This window comes from Pan paniscus, chromosome 3, assembly GCF_029289425.2.
Source record: "Pan paniscus chromosome 3, NHGRI_mPanPan1-v2.0_pri, whole genome shotgun sequence".
Taxonomy (NCBI): domain Eukaryota; kingdom Metazoa; phylum Chordata; class Mammalia; order Primates; family Hominidae; genus Pan; species Pan paniscus.
This window is the reverse complement of record NC_073252.2, coordinates 160,611,898-160,630,956: the sequence shown is the minus strand read 5'-3', so window position 1 is coordinate 160,630,956 and position 19,059 is coordinate 160,611,898. Positions and strand designations below refer to the sequence as shown.

Below are 19,059 nucleotides of genomic sequence, written 5' to 3'. Positions count from 1 at the left end.
GCATTGAAATTCCTCCTGTTAAATTCCTTCAATGTGGTAATTGACTTATCAGCTACCTTTGTAATGGTCTAACAATACAAGATTAGCACCATTAGGGAACGTGAAGTAACAATACCTAAGCTATATATGACTCCTATTTGGCCCCTGCATTATTGTTCTTTCACAGAAAAAATAACTGGCATGTGCAGGAGTACTTTACACTTCCCCTCTGTCAATCTCTGATTTCCCAAAGATTGTTTCTCATTGATCATGTTGAAAAGGAGAAAGTGTAGTCTATTAAGCTGCTAGAATAAAACAAATTGCATTGGAGTGAGGCATAATCACAGTTCTGTGGTCCCTACGTGGCATGCTACTCAGGAAGCCTCTTGCCAGCTCTAAGATTCTCAGTTTCTCATTTATGAAATAAAAACAAACAAACAAACCAACAAATAGCCTCTGGAAAATCTCTGATTCTTTACTGAGACAAGTATAGTGATTTGCAGCAGGATAGCAGCCACTGCTGGTTAAGCAGTCAAGTGATGAGATAGAACTTTTATTTGTCATTATTTATTTATCAATTTATTTTTGAGACAGAGTCTCATTTTGTCACCCATGCTGGAGTGCAGTGGCATGATCTAGGCTCACTAAAAATTCTGCCTCCCAGGTTCAAGCAATTCTCCTGCCTCAGCCTCCCAAGTAGCTGGGATTACAGGTGCTCGCCACCATGCCCAGCTAATTTTTCCTATTTTTAGTAGAGATGGGGTTTCACCATGTTGTCGTCCAGGCTGGTCTTGAACTCCTGACCTCAGATGATCCACCCAGCTCGGCCTCCCAAAGTGTGTGAGCCACTGTGCCCGACCAGAACTAATTTTTTAAAAAAGATCACTCTGGTTGCTGTGAGAAGATCACCTGTGAGAAATCCACATGGAAGCAGATAAGTGGTTAGGAAGCCACCATCATTGTCCAAGTAAATGGCAATGGTCTGTGATTCAACAGATTGAGGTGGATTCTAAAGGACATGGGCATACTTAAGCAACCTGTGGCATGAGATGAAAGAGAATGAGACGTTTATGGCCTGAGCAATTGCTAAGTTCTAAGAGGATAAAAACAAACAGTACAAATGAGGATATTCACAATCACTCCCAGTTGTAGAGTGCTTATTGTGTGTCAAAACACTGTTTAACATGTATTTATTAATTTAATTATCAAAATGAAACGTTGAGATAAGTACTATTTTTAATCCCACTTTACAGATGAGGCAACTGAGGGAGACTGTGGTTATGTGACTTGCCCAAAGTCAAACACAGTGGAGCTGAGAAGGGAAACTAAGTTATCTGGTTCTAGCATCCATGTTCTTAGCCACTGGGCAATATGACCTCACTGTGTAACATGACCTCACAAAACAGGGACAAGGGCAGTTTTCTGAGAAGGAAACCTAAATATTTAAGACATACAAAGATATTCCTTCTTATATGTGAATGTTGGCTTTAAATTAAAATAATTTATGGGGAGAAAGGACATTTACTTACTTCCCTGTTATATCCAATATATGACGTTTACTATATTCTATTCTTTTACTCTGTGAGACTAATAAGGATTCATATATTCAGATTTATATTGTCTATTTTCACGACTAGGAAAGTGCCTTCTAAACAATGTGTCTTTTGTAAGAATTGGGTTTTGTTTTTATTTCATTACCAAGAGAATAGATATCTGTATGGTTGTTATAGCTTACCAAATGTGTTGTTCTCTTTGTATATTAGATATTGAGGCACTGAGTCTGAGTAAGAGGAGTCTCTTCTCCCGTCTCATAGCACTGTAGCTAAGTAGTCTTCTATCACAGCCCAGAAATGCCAGCTATATTCTTTGACTTCCTAATCTTCCCTTCTAGACTGTGAGATATTTTAGAGAAGTGTTTATGTCAGTTATATCTGTGTTAGGTATATAGTAGGTTGTTAATAAATATTTGTAGGAGAAAATGGAACTTGCTGTGAGAAAACACAGATTTGCAAGTCAAATATAAATAGGCTGGCAATTAACAGAGCAAACAAATAAAAAATAGATTACTAGGAGACAAGAGTCTTCCAGGGGAAATAAAATAAACTACTTTCTAGGAGAATTCATCACTGCTGCGCATGTATATTTAGCTCAGTGGTGCATCAGCATTGTTAAGAAAAGCTTAATGGTGCTATTATTTATAAGTTTGATATAAGTGTATAGCCATTGATCAGTTAAACTGAAGAACACCTCAACTAACTTAATTTAATTCAATAAATCATGTTAATATTAAAGTTAATTTAAAAAGCTCATTAATAAAAATAATAGCTAAAATTTTATAGTATTTGCCATATTATTTGCATATATACATTTGTTTAATCCTCATTACAACCCATTAAGGATGATATTATTATTATATCCACTCTGCAGATGAGTGAAATAAAGTACAGTGGTTAAGTGGCTTGTCCTAGTTTACCCAACCTCTAAGTGGATATGCAGAAGAGATAGGATTCAAACCCACACATAAAGCTCTGAACACTTATGTTCAGTATATGCTATACTGTTCGGTTAACATCTCACTCTCTCCTCTCAATACAATTTTACTAAGAGCAAAATAATAAAACAGCCACAACAGAAACCACAGCAAGCATATCCAGGTCTCTGCTAAGGATGTTAATAAATTATGTTGTTTAATGTCCCCAATAATGAAGTCGCAGTGGTATTATCTCCATTTTCATATGAGGAAATTGAGGCAGAGAAGGATAAGTTACTCGCTCTATGCTGTATAGTCTTGAGAGATAGAGCTAGAATATGAGAAGGAGAAGCAACTGTCCTCAATGAGTCAGTAACACATTTACTATACAAGAAAACCCAAGCCCAATAACTTTGCCTGAATGCTTTTGGGGCTGGGGCAGAAAATCACTAGATTTAGCTCTTCTGGGAAGGGCCTTATTAAGAATCCTGAGAAAGCTTTTCTAAATTTTAGTATATTTTATTTTATGAGTTTTTGAATTTTTTTTTTTGATTTGAGATGGAGTCTTGCTCTGTCACCCAGGCTGGAGTGCAGTGGTGCAATCTTGGCTCACTGCAACCTCCGTCTCCTGGGTTCAAGCAATTCTCCTGCCTCAGCCTCCCGAGTAACTGGGGTTACAAGCATGTGCCACCATGCCCAGATAATTTTTATATTTTTAGTAGAGGCAGGATTTTGCCATGTTGCCCAGGCTGGTTTCAAACTCTTGACTTCGGATAATCCACCAGCCTCAGCCTCCCAAATTGCTGGGATTATTGGTGTAGCCACCACACCCAGCCACTTTTCTAAATGTTAGTATATTTTAATGGCTACATAGCTAACTTACTTATGTTAGCATTCATGGATTAAATATCTCACGGAAGTTACATTTGTTCATATTCTTTGGTAGGCATATCAATGAAGAATTGTCTTGTTCATAAATTAAAACTGTCAGATTACTCTTACATAAAATAATGTATTAAAGATCTTTTAATTACAATAATAAATTATTAAATAAAATTGTACTGATACAATGATTTGTAAAAATTTTCCCCACTTGTTTATAAAATGACAAGAATTTTAATGAGTTATAAGATCACATAATCCAAGAGTTAGGGACTACTTTTTCCATTTCTTTTGTTGGGATGGTAATACTGAATTTGAGGCAACTTACTATTCTATGAGTTCACATGCTAAACACTAAAAAAAAAAAACTAAAAAACAAAAAACAAACAGAAACAAAAAACAAGAAACAAGAAAGAAAGAAAAATAGAAAGTATGTAGTATAAAAGGAAAACAATCACCGGGCGCGGTGGCTCATGCCTGTAATCCCAGCACTTTGGGAGGCCAAGGTGGGAGGATCACGAGGTCAGGAGATCGAGACCATCCTGGCTAACATGGTGAAACCCCGTCTCTACTAAAATACAAAAAAAAAAAAAAAAAAAAAATTAGCCGGGCGTGGTGGTGCACGCCTGTGGTCCCAGCTACTTGGGAGGAAGAGGCAGGAGAATCGCTTGAACCCAGGAGGCAGAGGTTGCAGTGAGGCCAGATTGCACCACTGCACTCCGGCCTGGCGACGAGCGAGACTCCGTCTCAAAAAAAAAAAAAAAAAAAAAAAGGAAAAAAAAAAGTTATGGCTTACCTGGAACTAGATTCAAATAGTTAAAAGTGTAACTAAACTGTGTTTAACTGGCCCAGCACAGTGGCTCAGGCCTGTAAATCCCAACATGTTTGTGAGGGCAGGTAGGTGCATCACTTGAGGCCAGAAGTCTGAGACCAGCCTGGCCAAACATGGCAAAACATCATCTCTACTAAAAATACAAAAATTAGCTGGGCATGTGGCACACTCCTGTAATCCCACCTACTCTGAAGGCTGAGGCAGGAGAATCACTTGAACCCAGGAGGCAGAGGCTGCAGTGAGCTGAGATCGCACTGCTGCATTCCAGCCTTGGTGACAGAGTGAGACTCTGTATCAAAAAAAAAAAGTGTTAAACCATTAAAATTCCCTATTACTTTATTTTTATCTGTAAAGTAATAATATATTTCTCACAATTATGATGATCAAATGGGATATTATTTTTAAATTGTTCATTGTATAAAAGTTGTATAATAAATACTATTGTAATCATGAGATTCAATCTTAGTCCTTTATAGGATGAATTCATATTTGAATATTTCAAAATTTCCAGGTTCTGCAAATATGTTTGCACTTACATTAACCTCTTCCATAGTATATATTTTTACACCTATCTGCCAAGCAAAATTAGTCATTTTTTAGTAACCTCATCCCTGGATTAAGTTTCTTTCCCCTAGTATGCTTTGAAATTGTTTTCTGGCTGTCTTTTACATTTGCCTTTCTTATTTCGCCAGGCAGATGACAGCTTTCAGTCCCTGATGGATGAGAGAAGAGGGGAGGCCTTCTTCCAGTGAGTACTGTAGGCATCTCTGGGAACAGCAGCTGAATACAGGAGGGTTTTCTGGAGAATCCAAATGGCATATGGAATGGAAAGGAATGATGATTAGATGATCTGATTGCATTCTATTCACCAATTGTTACATTCAGGAGCCATGGCATTTTCCATGTTCTGACCTCTTTGACGCCTAATAGGTGCAAAAATGTATGAAACTTTTAGAAGGTATATTGAATATCCAGAACAGGTTTTGGTGGGTCTTGTTAAGGTTTTCACGTGTTCGGCATGTTACTAGTTCATATTGGAATTTAAAAAGCCTTCAGAGTTCAGTCTTTATATATTCACTGTTTAAGCCACACTACTTTAAACATGTTGGGAGCAAGTCCATACCTTGTACTGGAACATAGTTAGATAATATGGAACATGCTTATTAGACATAGGAGTAGTGAATATTCATTTGCTCATGCATTATCCACACCATCCATATAGTGGAAATTAGTTTTGTTTAGTTCCTTTTCCACTTAGTAAATGTGGATTTTTCTAACTTACTGACCTCTTCTGGCATTAAAAACCAGTGTTGTGATTTGCAAAAGTGTTTTATCTTTCAGATCACTCCCTCCCCTCTGCCAAGAGACTGTCAGTGATAATTAAGCCTTTAATTAGGAATGATGACAAATTATCTTGGCCATATTGCTGTCTATATTTCTTACTCTTAGATATAGTTGATATTTTTGCTTTAAAAATGTTAATGTTTTTCATAATGTCATGCAATCTATACTGTTCTTCAGTAGTTGTAACATGGTAATATTAATTACTTTAAAATATTTTTATTGGGATGATTAGAATTAGGCCAGTTAAGTATCTTCAAAAATAATATCTAAATTACATTATTAACTTGGAGTTGAAATGTCTCTGGGCTTTTCCAATGAGACCACACCTTTTATTGAATATAAAAACTGCAATATTCAAAGCTTGGGAGGTAGGTGGTCAGTACGGGTGGGAAGATTCAGATTTGGGATTAAATTTTAAAGGCTAGAAATGTGTACAACAATATAGCCCAGTTGCTGGCTTTTATGAGTGCTATTGGAAAATGACCCTACACATTTTATGTTAAAAGGTGACTTTCTTCTGAAAGAAATTTTATTTTGACTTTATCTTCTTTTTGACAATTTTCTTAGAAATAAAGTGAAGCATTCTTTATATCTAGTTTCCAGGCACAAAGACTCACATCTTATCAAAGACTCAAGTCTCTCATTCTTGTTCCTCAATAGTTAGGGCAATAGCTTTCAGCACAGGCAAGTTTGTGTCTTACTAAATCTATCTTTTTATTCTCTTCAAAGGTAAAAGTCCCTACCTTAGAAAATGTTCATCTCATACCTTTTGCAATCATTAGCGAATATAGACATGTTTCTTGAACTATTATGCATTTAAGTTTCTAGAAAAATGAGTCTGCAGCCACAGAATTTTTAAGAGAAAGCGATGTGACAACCTAATTTCCTTTTTCCCCCTGAAAATCTATTTAGTAAATTTAGGAGATGAGACATGTAGTTCAGAAGTAACTATGAAGGACACTTGGTAATGAAGTACTTTAATAGTTTAGAGAACTTGTGTGCTCCTGCAGGACAATAAAATTGCTAATGGTCAATTACACTATTTTAATATGATTTTCTCCCTCTGCATAGATTATTGCTACAGTAGAACTGAAACTACCAAAACTACCAAACTCCCTCATCCTTTTTTGGTCAAATTTCATTTACTGACAAAGTAGTCCATACTTCTCCTTTCTTCTTCACCTTGCCCCTACCCTCTCTCATCTGACTTTTACTTCATGGAAAGAGGTTTTTCTCCATGGCCTGATCCGCCCCCAACATAATTAGTGTCCTTTTCCTTCTTGCCATAGTTGCCACTTTTGACCCAACATCTCCTTATTTTATTTTCTGAGGATCTACATTCTGGAAAACTCAATGCCTCCTTACAGCTCTCCATTTACATGAGAATGTTATATGCTTGTTAGAAAAATTTGAGCCAGGTGCGGTGGCTCACGCCTGTAATCCCAGAATTTTGGGAGGCTGAGGTGGGTGGATAACTTGAGGTCAAGAGTTCAAACAAGCCTGGCCAATATGGTGAAACTCTGTCTCTACTAAAAATACAAAAATTAGCTGGATGTGGTGGCACGCACCTGTAGTCCTGTCTACTTGGGAAGCTGAGGCAGGAGAATCACTTGAACCTGGGAGGTGGAGGTTGCAGTGAGCTAACACCATTTTACTCCAGCCTGGGTGACAGAGCAAGACTCTTTCTCAAAAAAATTTTTTGCTGATGTTCAAACTGTGTCAATTTTTTTTCTCCTTCCTTTTAGCTGTTGCTAAAGGGTTGCTTCCAAATATGGAGATTGGTTTATTGATGCAACCAGTAAGTAATATAGCAACTACTTGTGTTGCCACCTCCCAGAATCAAATATTTTAAACATGGCAAATATTTTGTCCAAATTGTCTTGTCTTTTTAAAAAAATAAAATCTAGAAATATATTAAAAGTTAATTTAAAAAATTAAAAAATTAATTTTACTTCCCTTTGACAGCATCTCCACTCAGGCTTACCTGACAATTGACAATACATTCTGTGCATTTAATATATATCTTTAAAAGACATGCATACATAAAAGACAAAACAAAACACTCCATGTGTGTATAAACCCACTGTGAGTATGTACATGTTTGTGTGTCTGTGTGTATATCATGTATTTATAAATATTATATAATTCTGCATTGCTTAGACTGAAAAATTTTGCAGAATTTGTAGCATATGGTAATTAATATACTATAACTTGATTTTATTTTTTACTGAACACAGTATTTTTTAGATATTTCCTTGATTATTGGGGGAACCCACCCCCAATATTTCAACATAGGTTCTTTGTATTTTCCGTTAAGTGGTGGCCAGCTGAGAAATAAAGAGAAAGAGTACAAAGTGAGGAATTTTACAGCTGGGCCTCCAGGGGTGACATCACATATTGGTAGGACTGTGATGCCCACCTGAGTCTTAAAGCCAGCAAGTTTTATTAAGGATTTCAAAAGGGGAGGGAGTGAAAGAACAGGGAGTAGGTCACAAGATCACATGCTTCAAAGGGCAAAAAGGAGAACTACTGATAAGAGTATGTTCAGCTGTGCACATATTGTCTTGATAAACATCTTATACAACAGAAAACAGGGTTTGAGAGCAGAGAATCGGTCTGACCTCAAATTTACCAGGGCAGTGTTTTCCCCACCCTAATAAGCCTGAGGGTACTGTAGGAGACCAGGGCGTATTTCAGTCCTTATCTCAACCGCATAAGACAGACACTCCAAGAGCAGCTGTTTATAGACCTCCCCTCAGAAATGCAATTCTTTTACCAGAGTATTAATATTAATATTCCTTGCTAGGAAAAGAATTTAGCGATATCTTCCCTACTTGCAAGTCCATTTATAGGCTGTCTGCAAGAAGAAAAATATGGTTCTTTTTGCCCGACCCCGCAGGCAGTCAGACCTTATGGTTGTCTTCCCTTGTTCCCTAAAATCATTGTTATTCTGTTCTTTTTCAAGGTGCACTGATTTCATATTGTTCAAACACACATGTTTTACAATCAATGTGTACAGTTAACACAATTATCACAGGGTCCTGAGGTGACGTACATCCTCAGCTTATGAAGATAACAGGATTAAGGATTAAAGTAAGACAGGTGTAAGAAATTATGAAAGTATTATTTGGGAAGTGATAAATGTCCATGAAATCTTCACAATTTATGTTCCTCTGCCACAGCTCCAGCCAGTCCCTCTGTTTGGAATCCCTGACTTCCCACAACACTTGATAGCAGCTTCTTTTTTTCTCATTATTGCTCTGTTAGCTTCATTGGCTTTTGTTTAGTTTCTTTTTCTTTTCTTATTAATTTGAAGTTGTATGGTCTTGTTAACAAAGTTAATAAATTATAATGTTAACAAAGTATAATGATAATTAGGATCTATATTCTTTTTCTAGGCAAGGTAAATAATTTACTGTATATGAAACTCCCTACAATTTCTCTAAACATAATTCCTTCCTATGATTTCTCAAATATGATATTCATGTTAAGTTTAAAATATTAAAAATTATTATCATTAATATAATTACTATTAATGGGCATGTATTTAGATTTAGCTGTATGTGCTTTTACTCATTTTTTCTTATATCTTATTTTTTCTAGGTCATTTTTCTTCTTGTTAAGCTTATCTTTCAATGTTTCTTCTATTGGGGTATGTGAATCACAACATTTTCCAGTCATTGCATTTATAGACTTTTTTTTTATTACTCCAATCATATTAGACAATGTTTACTCTGTCACCTGAACTCATAAATATGATTTCTATTCTTCATGTACTTTATATTTATTCTCTTGATGAACAAATTTTTATGAACTTAAATTACAACCGCTTATTGATGATTTTTTTAGCTCACTATCTCTAAAAAAAACTTCCTTAATTGCACTATAGCCCTATTGTATCTCTTATCTAAATGTCACCCACCTCCATTTTTTTATTCCAATGGCAGCTCAAACTCAATATATTTAAAATTGAACCAATTATTTTATCTTTCTAAACACCTCCCCCAGCAAGTACATTATTTCTAAGTATATCATTTCACTTTGTATCACTATTGTCTCAAAACAAATTCTGTGACTTACTTCTCTGTATTCAATCTGTATCTAATTCCTTTGAATTATCTTTTATTTTCTCCTCTTTTTATATTTTTGTTGTTATTATCATAACGCAGGCCCTTATCAACCTTCATCTAGACCTCTATCATATTTGTTAACTGATCTCCATGCTTTTGGTCTTTTTCAGCCACACAGTCTATACGGTACAAAGCCATCAAAGTAATCTTCTTAAAACACAAATAAGCATACCAGTTTCCTTTGCTCAAAATCTTCAATAGTTTCCCATTTTAAATAAAAGCACATCTATTATACTTATGTTTTGAAGCTCTGCATAATCTTACTCAAGCTTACCAGACAGCATGCTCTCTTGTGTGTTGACTTTCTTTTAAGTGTTTATTTTTCTGTTTTATGTACTCTTCTCACTACTCTTTGAATACCAATTTTCCATTACGCAGTGAATTTACTTGAGTTGCTTTTATATATGTCTCTTCCTCTGGAGCCATGGTCCTTCACCCTCCCTTTTATTTATTCTAAGATTACTTTTCTTCAAATTCTGTTTCAAGGCCCATATCTGACTGGGGGTGGTGGCTCACACCTGCAATGTCAGCAATTGGGAGGCCGAGGCAGGAGGGTCCCTTGAACCTAGGAGTTCAAAACTAGCTGGGCAACATAGGGAGACCCCAACTCTACAAATACAAAATAAAATAAAAATTAGACGGCTGTGATGGCATGTGCTTCTGGTCTCAACTACTCAAGAGTCCGAGGTGGGAGAATCACTTGAATCTGGGAGGTTGTAGCTATAGTGAGCTACGACTGTGTTACTGTACTTCAACCTGGGCAACAGAGTGAGATCTTGTCTCAAAAAATAAAATAAAATAAATGCCCCTATCCTCTCTGAAATCTTTCTCAATTCAACTTAATTCAAGACAATTAACATTTATTAAATGACTATGAGGTATTAGAAATTATAAGGAGTACTGAGATACATAAAGATCTTAAAATTTATAAAGGTGATAAGCAATTTTGCAACTGTATTGTTTGCCAAATTGTAATTCAAAAGGCACAAACAGTGAAAACATACTATTAGTTTTAATTGTAATGTCAGCAATTGGGAGGCTGAGGCAGGAGGGTCCCTTGAACCTAGGAGTTCAAAACTAGCTGTGCAACATAGGGAGACCCCATCTCTACTAATACAAAATAAAATAAAAATTAGACGGCTGCGAAGGCATGTGCTTCTGGTCTCAACTGCTCAAGAGTCCGAGGTGGGAGAATCACTTGAATCTGGGAAGTTCACATTCAACTCAAAGATCAGGAAAGGCATTTATAGGAGAGTGGTCATCTCAGACAGTTTTTAAAGATGCAAAAGATACATATTGTGAAGTTTTACATAGATAAGGATAGGAAGGGTAGTAATCTAAGTAGATATAAAAACATCTGTAAAAGTTTGGAGTCAAGAGCTTTTTTCTTCATATTAGTCTGCTCAGGCTTCCATAACAAAACACTATAGACTGGATAGCTTAAAGAACAGACATTTATTTCTCACTGTTCTGGAGGCTGGGAAGTCCAAGATCAAGGCCCTGGCTAGGTACATTTCATTCTGAGGCCTCTTCTCTTGGCTGGTAGGCAGTCACCTCACACTGTGTGCTTACATGGTCTTCTCTTTGTGCAGGCAGAGAGAGATCTCTTCCTCTTTTATAAAAACACCAACTCGGTTGGATGAGGGTTCATCCTTATGACCTCATTTAGCCTTAATCACCTCCCTAAAATCCCTATCTTCAACATAGTCACATGAGGGTCAGGGCTTCAACATGAGTTTAAGGGAACTCATTTCAATCCATAGAAGTTCCCGGCCAGGTGCGGTGGCTCATGCCTGTAATCCTAGCACTTCAGGAGGCCGAGGTGGGCAGATCATGAGGTCAAGAGATTGAGACTATCCTAGCCAACATGGTGAAACCCGTCTCTCCTAAAAATACAAAAATTAGCTGGGCGTGATGGCCCGTGCCTGTAATCCCAGCTACTCGGGAGGCTGAAGTAGGAGAATCACTTCAACCCAGGAGGCGGAGATTGCAGTGAGCAGAGATCTGACATTGCAGTGAGCAGAGATTGTGACATTGCACTCCAGCCTAGGCGACAAGAGTGAAACTCCGTCTCAAAAAAAGAAGTTCCCATCACACTTTGTGGAACACATGGTGTTCTATAGGATTTGAGCTTAAGGTGTATTTAAGAGAAGAAGGAAATGAAATTATTATGTGGGACAGATAAGGGAAGTAACGCATGCTGAGTTTCAATCATAGCTCAGTACTTATCTGGACATTTCTTATTTATTATGCTTTATAAGATAGACTTCAGGGGCCCAGAACCACCACATTGCACAATTCCAGAAAATATTATCTGCATTACAAATTATGATTCTAAATCAATGCCTCAAAGAGTTACAGAAACCATCAACTAACAGATATTCTTAAGTTGAAGGATGACAAGTAAGGAAAGAAACAACTTGCTGAAACACTGAAACTCCCTCGCTTGTAAGATAACAAAACAGACCGAAATCAGTTAGAACCAATATGGCCAACTAGAGTCTGCACAGAACCAGCTTGCGGACAGTACAGCTTAAATTTTCACCATTTGTTTCATACTAACTCACCACAAATTTGCGTGGGGGACCCATGAGGGGGTCATGAAGAGATAACTGTGCATGTCTGAGGACTTTTCTGACCTTCCATTTCCTTCCATCCATCACCTACTAATCCCATAATCCACCTTCTCAACCTTTTCTAATACAGTTAATGTCTTAGAGCTTACACGAGTAGACAGATTTGAGCTGAACTCCTGTCTCCTTGTTAGCCAATTAGCAATAAGGAGTTTTTCTCATCTTAAAAACCAGTGCCATAGCATTAGCTTCTAGTGCATCAGGCAGTGAGCCCCTTTTGCTTGATAACAGCACCACTAGAACTTTGGGTTTTACACATTGCAAGGGTCTTTGCAGTGGCCTTGATGGAGAGGGCAAGGGCAACTCCACAACAACTAGTATACTTCTGACAATAACTAGAATATTTCTAATAAGCTTTTGAAATATTTTATCGACGCAATCAGTTCATCTTAATCAAAGGAAAGAGATTCATGTGACCTAGGACTTCTTTTTCCACAGAATGCTATAAGTTTACCTCCTACCATAGAGATTTCATAGTACAGCCTAAAAAAACCACATTGTGCTTTTCTGATTTTAGTCCATCAACTCTGTATGTTACAAGATGAATTCTCAAGGTTCTGGTGTTTTTGATTCTTTATTTCTCCCAAGGTTGTCTTATAAAAATACATTTAATCTGTCAACCCCCTTACATCACCGTTAGACAACCAATCTTGGGTTATCTTCTATTTCAGTATTGATGAACCCACACACTTTGTTGTATGTTATAGGTCTCTCTCTGTAGCTAGATGTTTTCTACATAAAGCCACGCTAAATTACACCATACCAGTCATTCAGCTAACACACTCAGGTTATTTGACATTTTGTCCTGTAATAAACAAGAATAAAAAATTAGAAGAAAATCAAAACAGACAAGAACATAAAAGGTCCAGCTAGCATATCAGAAGCCTACAAAGCTCAGCAATTGTGCACTTATTCTTTTCGACCTTTGGAATAAGCATCCTGGAATTGGCTCCACTCTGGTTACATAAACAAGTGTTCCTCACTGGCAACATCAAGCAGATATATAAGCTAGCTGGAAAAAGAGAAAGAGCATTGACTTTTTTCAAAGTATCAAAGCAATTCATAATATAATACGCAGCATATACAAACTAAATAACAACAAACAATAATAAGGACAAAAAATGACAAACATTTTGCAGAAATTATGCTAAAGTTCTTTTCTTCATAAGCTAAAATGAAATTTTTTTACAGCTAATCTTTTAAAATCCTTTTTTATTTTATTTTCTCTTTCTCTTTTTTACCTTTTTCTCTTTCTTCCTTTTTGCTTTCTCTTTCTTTTCTTTCTTTCTCTTTTTTTCTTTCTTTCCTCTTTCTTCTTTCTTTCTCTCTTTCTTTCTTTCTTTCTTTTTTTCTTTCCTTTGCCTGCCTTCCTTCCTTCCTTCCTTCCAACAATATTCTGCATTTCTTTTATTGTTCATTGCAATAAACAGAATGTTTACTCCCCCAAAATTTATGTGTTGAAATCTTAAACCCCTAGGTGATGGTATTAGGAGGAAGGATTTTTGGGAGGTGATTATGTCATGAGAATGGAGCCCTTATGAATGAGATTAATGAATGCCTTAACAAGAGGCCTGAGAGAGACTCCTTTCCCCGTCCACCATGTGAATACACAGTATGAGGGCATCATCAAAGAACAAGAAAGAGGGTTTTCAGCAGACACTGAATCTGCTGGCACCTTAATCTTGGACTTCCCAGCCTCTTGAACTGTGAGAAAAAACAATTTTGTTGTTTATGTGCTACCCAATTTATGGTATTTTGTTATAGCAGCCTGAATGAACAGTCGTCCTTTATATTACATTTCAGTTTTACTTTCTAAATTTTTACTTTTTCTGAAAAGTTCAAAATATGGTATATAAATAAAATAATGTATGGATACACACATATATGGTCATACATCACTTCATGATGAGGATATGTTCTCAGAAATGCATCAGCAGGTGATTTTGTCATTATGCAAACATCACAAAGTGTACAAACATCGATATTATAGGCCAGGGCTTCCCAACCCCTGGCCACAGATCTGAACAGTTAGAGGCCTGGTAGGAACCAAGTCACACAGCAGCAGGTGAGTGGCAAGCCAGCGAGCATTACCGCCTGAGCTCCACCTCCTGTTAGATCTGTGGTGGCATTAGATTCTCATAGGAGCATGAACCCTACTGTGAACCACGCATGCGAGGGAGGGATCTAGGTTGCACACAACTTAGGAAAATCTAATGCCTGATGATCTGAGGTGGGATAGTTTCACCCCCACTCCACATAGAAAAATTGTCTTCCATGAAACTTGTCCCTGGTGGCAAAAAGTTTGGGGACCCCTAGTATAGGGCACTGCTCACCTAGGCTATATCATATAGACTTTAGCTATACCACATCTGGTCATTTAAAAGTGTGTGGCACCTTCCCCACCCATTCTTTCTCTCTTGCTCCTGCTTTTGCCATGTTATACACAAGCTCCCACTTCACCTTTCACTGTGAGTAAAAGCTCCCAGAGGCCTCCTTAGAAGCCAAGCTATGTCAGTGCCATGCTTCCTGTACAGCCTGCAAAACTATGAGCCGATTAAACATCTTTTCTTATAAATTACTCAGTCTCAATTATTTCTTTATAGCAATGCAAGAACAACCTAACACAACTACCTTTGTGTATGTTATTTGTCATTGACCAAAATGTTATTATGCAGTACATGACTGTAGTTTAAAAATCAGTAATGAAAAAATCTTTCCAAGCACTGAGGTAGAAAACAGGCATATTACTTGCATTCCAGAAACTCCCTGGGTGCTTCTTTCTGAGCACATTCCCTTTTTCTCTGAAGAAGTATCACAACTCTGAATTGTGTTTTAGTTGTTCCTTTTTACTTTTCTCATATTTTAATTTTTAAAATTTATGTTGAACAATACATTGTTTATTTTGACTAAGTTTATGTTCGTTTGTTTATATATTACACTTAGTTTTTCCAATATTTAGTTTAGGGAATATGTATAAAAGGAAATGTACTCTCTACACTTCTGAGTCTTCTTTTGCTCAATATTATAATATAATGGCTCAAGATTATAATATAATTTTGAGAGCCATTTATACATAGCTTTCAATCATTTTCACTATTGTGTGATGATAGTGAAATATGATTCTACATTTTTTTTTTTCAGATCTCCTCAGCAAGGGGGACTGCAGATAAGACTGAACTTGAAGCTTTGAGGATGAGGGATCAGAAAGGAACTGTCTGAGCTTGGTATATTTCCACTCAACCTGGGCTATAGATATATCACAGGAGATGTTATGACTGAATGACATAGAGTTTGAGAGATGTATTGAAACCATTTAATTCTATTCTTATTGGGCCCATAGAATCCACACTCTTATGCCGAAAGTTAAGATTTCAGCAGATAATAAGTGTCCATTGCATACCTAAGTGTCCCAAAGTGGTATTTTCTCCCCTGACACAAAATGGCAATAGCAATGGTCATCACAGGGAGAGGACAACCATGTTCAATGTAGAATGAGTCTCATTGACAGAAGAAGCCATTGCTTGGTGCCATTAAAAGAAGAAAAATGGGCCGAGTGTGGTGGCTCATGCCTGTAATTCCAGCACTTAGGGAGGCCAAGGCGGGCAGATCACGAGGTCAGTAGATCAAGACTATCCTGGCTAACATGGTAAAACCCCATCTCTACTAAAAATACAAAAAATTAGCCAGGCATGGTGGCACATGCCTATAGTCCCAACTACTCAGGAGGCAGAGGCAGGAGAATCGCTTGAACCTGGGAGGCAGAGTTTGCAGTGAGCCGAGATCGCACCACTGCACTCCAGCCTGGGCAACCTAGCGAGACTCCGTCTCAAAAAAAAAAAAAAAAAGAAAAGAAAAGAAAAGTGGGAAAATTAGGTTTGCCTCCTGAGTTCACATTACTAGAAGCCAGGAAAATTCATAGAAATGACTGTTAACAATGCTGATGGGGAGTTATATTGTGATTTGGGGTACACAATATGCTTCCGCTTGCCAGTTACTAGCCTGTTTTTAAGCTGCAAATAAACAACCAAAAGCAATCAAACAGCACTGGGTATTTTGTGCTTAATCTTCCTCCCATATCAGGACTTCAGATTGCCCACACAGAGAGAAAGCCTAAAATGCCGACACTGAAAAGAGGAAAGGCCCACCTTACAGCATAAAGCACACTCCCCAAAGGTTTGTTTACAGGACTTCTAGATGCAAAAGAAAAGAATTTAGAGCTTTTAATAATACACACCAGGCTTCATGCAAATAATTCTATTAGATATCATTCAACAACTTATATTGAACTTAAAAACATTTTTTTATCAAGAAAGTCAGTTAGAATTCTGGTTCTTATCCCCATAGCTTTCCAAACACACCCTAAATTCAGCGGAATGTTCACATTAGTTTTAACCTAAAACATTAGTGTTAACCATTAACATTAAAAATAATTGTCTACTATACTTAGATATAATCCAAGAATCTTTTTCTACACCTTTCTGCAAATTTACAATATATAATATATAATAAATGAAGACACTGCTCTCTCCCTGCCATGTGTTTCTTGCACCTTTGTTGAACATCAATTGTCCATAAATGCATAGATTAATTTCTGGGCCATTTATTCTGTTCTGTTGGCTGGTGTGTCCCCCATGCTCTTGTGAATACTGTATCTTTAAAGTGTATTTTAAAATATATAGAGTGATGTTTCGAGGTTTGTAGTTTTTGCTCAAGATTACTTTGACTATTCAACATCTTTTGTAATTTCACATAAATTTTAGATTTTTTTTCCTATTTCTGTAAAAATGTCATTGCAGTTTTGATAGAGATTGCATTGAATCTGTAGATCACTTTGGGTAGTATGGACATTTTTAACAACATTAATTCTTCCAATCCGTTAACTGGAGATACCTTTCCATTTAATTATGTCTACTTCAATTTCCTTTGTCAATGATTTATAGTTTTCATATAGCATATGACTTTCACCTCCTTAGTTAATTTCTAACTATTTGTTTTTTCACTATTGTAAATGGTCTTGTATTCTTGATTTTTTTTTCAAATAGCAATAGTTTCAAATGCTACTGATTTTTGTATGTTAATTTTGTATCCTGCCACTATACTGAATTTGCTTTTTAGTTCTTACTACTTTTTGGTGAGGTCTTTGGGGGTTTTCTATATATAAGGTCATGTTGTCCATAAACAGTCACAATTTTACTTCTTTGTGACTGATTTGGATGCATTTAATTTTTTTCTATTGTCATTGCTCTGGCTAGGACTTCTAGTACTATGTTGAATAGAAATGGTAAGAGTGGGCATCCTTGTCTTGATCTTGGTGGGAAATCTTTAAACTTTTCACCCTTGAGTATGTTAGTTTTAAACTTGTTGTGTGGCCTTTATTGTATTGAGGTACATTTCTTCTATAACAAGTTTGTTGAGAGCTTTTATTATGAAAGAGTGTTAAATTTTGTAAAATGCCTTTTCTGTATCTATTGAGATGATAGTACATTTTTTATCTTTATTTTGTTAATGTGGTATATGGGCATACATTATTTTATTGTGCTCTGTTTTATTGTACTTCAGATACTGTACTTTTTACAAATTGAAGGTTTATGGCAACCTTGTATTGAGCAAGTATATCAGTGCCATTTTTCCAACAGCATGTGCTCACTTTGTGTTTGTATGTCACGTTTCGATAATCCTCACAATATTTCAACCTTCTTCATTATTGTTATTACATCTGTTATGGTGATCTGTGATCTGTGATCTTTGATACATTTCAGATGCTATTATGAACACTTGTAATTCATGGAAAGAAATGAATATATCAATATTAATAGAAGTTTGGAGGAAGCTGATTCCAACTTTCATGAATGACTTTGAAGAGTTCAAGACTTCAGTGGAGAAAATCACTTCAGATGTGGTGGAAACAGCAGAGAACTATAATTAGAAATGGAGCCTGACAATGTAACTGAATTGCTTAAATCTCACAATTAAACTTGAATGAAACTTGCCTCTTAGGGATAAGCAAAGAAAAGGGTTTCTTGAGATGGGATCCACTCCTTATTAAGATGCCCTGAGCATTGTTGAAATCACAATAAAAAGATTGAGAATATCATATAAGCTTAGTTGATAAAGCAGTGGCATGGTTTGAGAGAGTTGACTCTAATTTTGAAGAAAGATTTATTGTGGGTAAAATGCTATCAGACAGCATCCCATGCTACAGGGAAATCTTTTGTGAAAGGTCAAGTCAATCAATGTGATAAAAATTTATTGTTATATTATTTTTAGAAATTGCCATAGTCACCTCCACCCCCAGCAACCACCACTCTAATCAGTCAGCAACCATCAACACTGAGGCAGCACCCTTCACCAGCAAAAAGATTACAACTTGCTGAAAACCCAGATGATTGTTAACATTTTAAAACTATACAATATTTTTAAATTAAGGTATGTATATTGATTTTTTTAGACATAATATTATTACTCATTTAATAGAGAACAGTATAGTATAAACATGACTTTTATATGTACTGAGAAACTAAAAAAAAAAGTATGACTTGCATTGTTCCCATATTTTGTTTATTGAGGTGGCCTGAAACTGAACCTGCACTATCTCAGAGGTATGCCTGTATCACACATATTGATTTTTGTGTGTAGAACCAATCTTGCATGCCAAGGATGAATCCCATTTGATCATGGTGAATGACTTACCCTTTACATGTGCTGTGGAATTTGGCTTTTCAGTATTTAGTTGAGGATTTTTACATGTATATTTTGGCCTGTGATTTTATTTTTTCTAGTAGTGTTCTT

The 19,059-nt window shown here is 36.4% G+C and overlaps 1 long non-coding RNA gene across 2 annotated transcripts in view; it reads left to right on the top strand.

The window, feature by feature from the left end:
• Nucleotides 1-18,296, top strand: part of LOC117980106 (uncharacterized) — a 38,066-nt gene extending 19,770 nt beyond the window's left edge. The window contains exons 2-3 of one of the 2 annotated variants that reach the window (XR_004671258.2): nucleotides 4,856-4,911; nucleotides 18,030-18,296. This is a non-coding gene — a long non-coding RNA (uncharacterized LOC117980106). Of the gene's footprint in view, nucleotides 1-4,855; nucleotides 4,912-15,411; nucleotides 17,925-18,029 lie in introns of those variants that run through there. The other variant, XR_008625253.2, reaches the window with a different exon arrangement.
• Nucleotides 18,297-19,059: the final 763 nt, after the last annotated feature.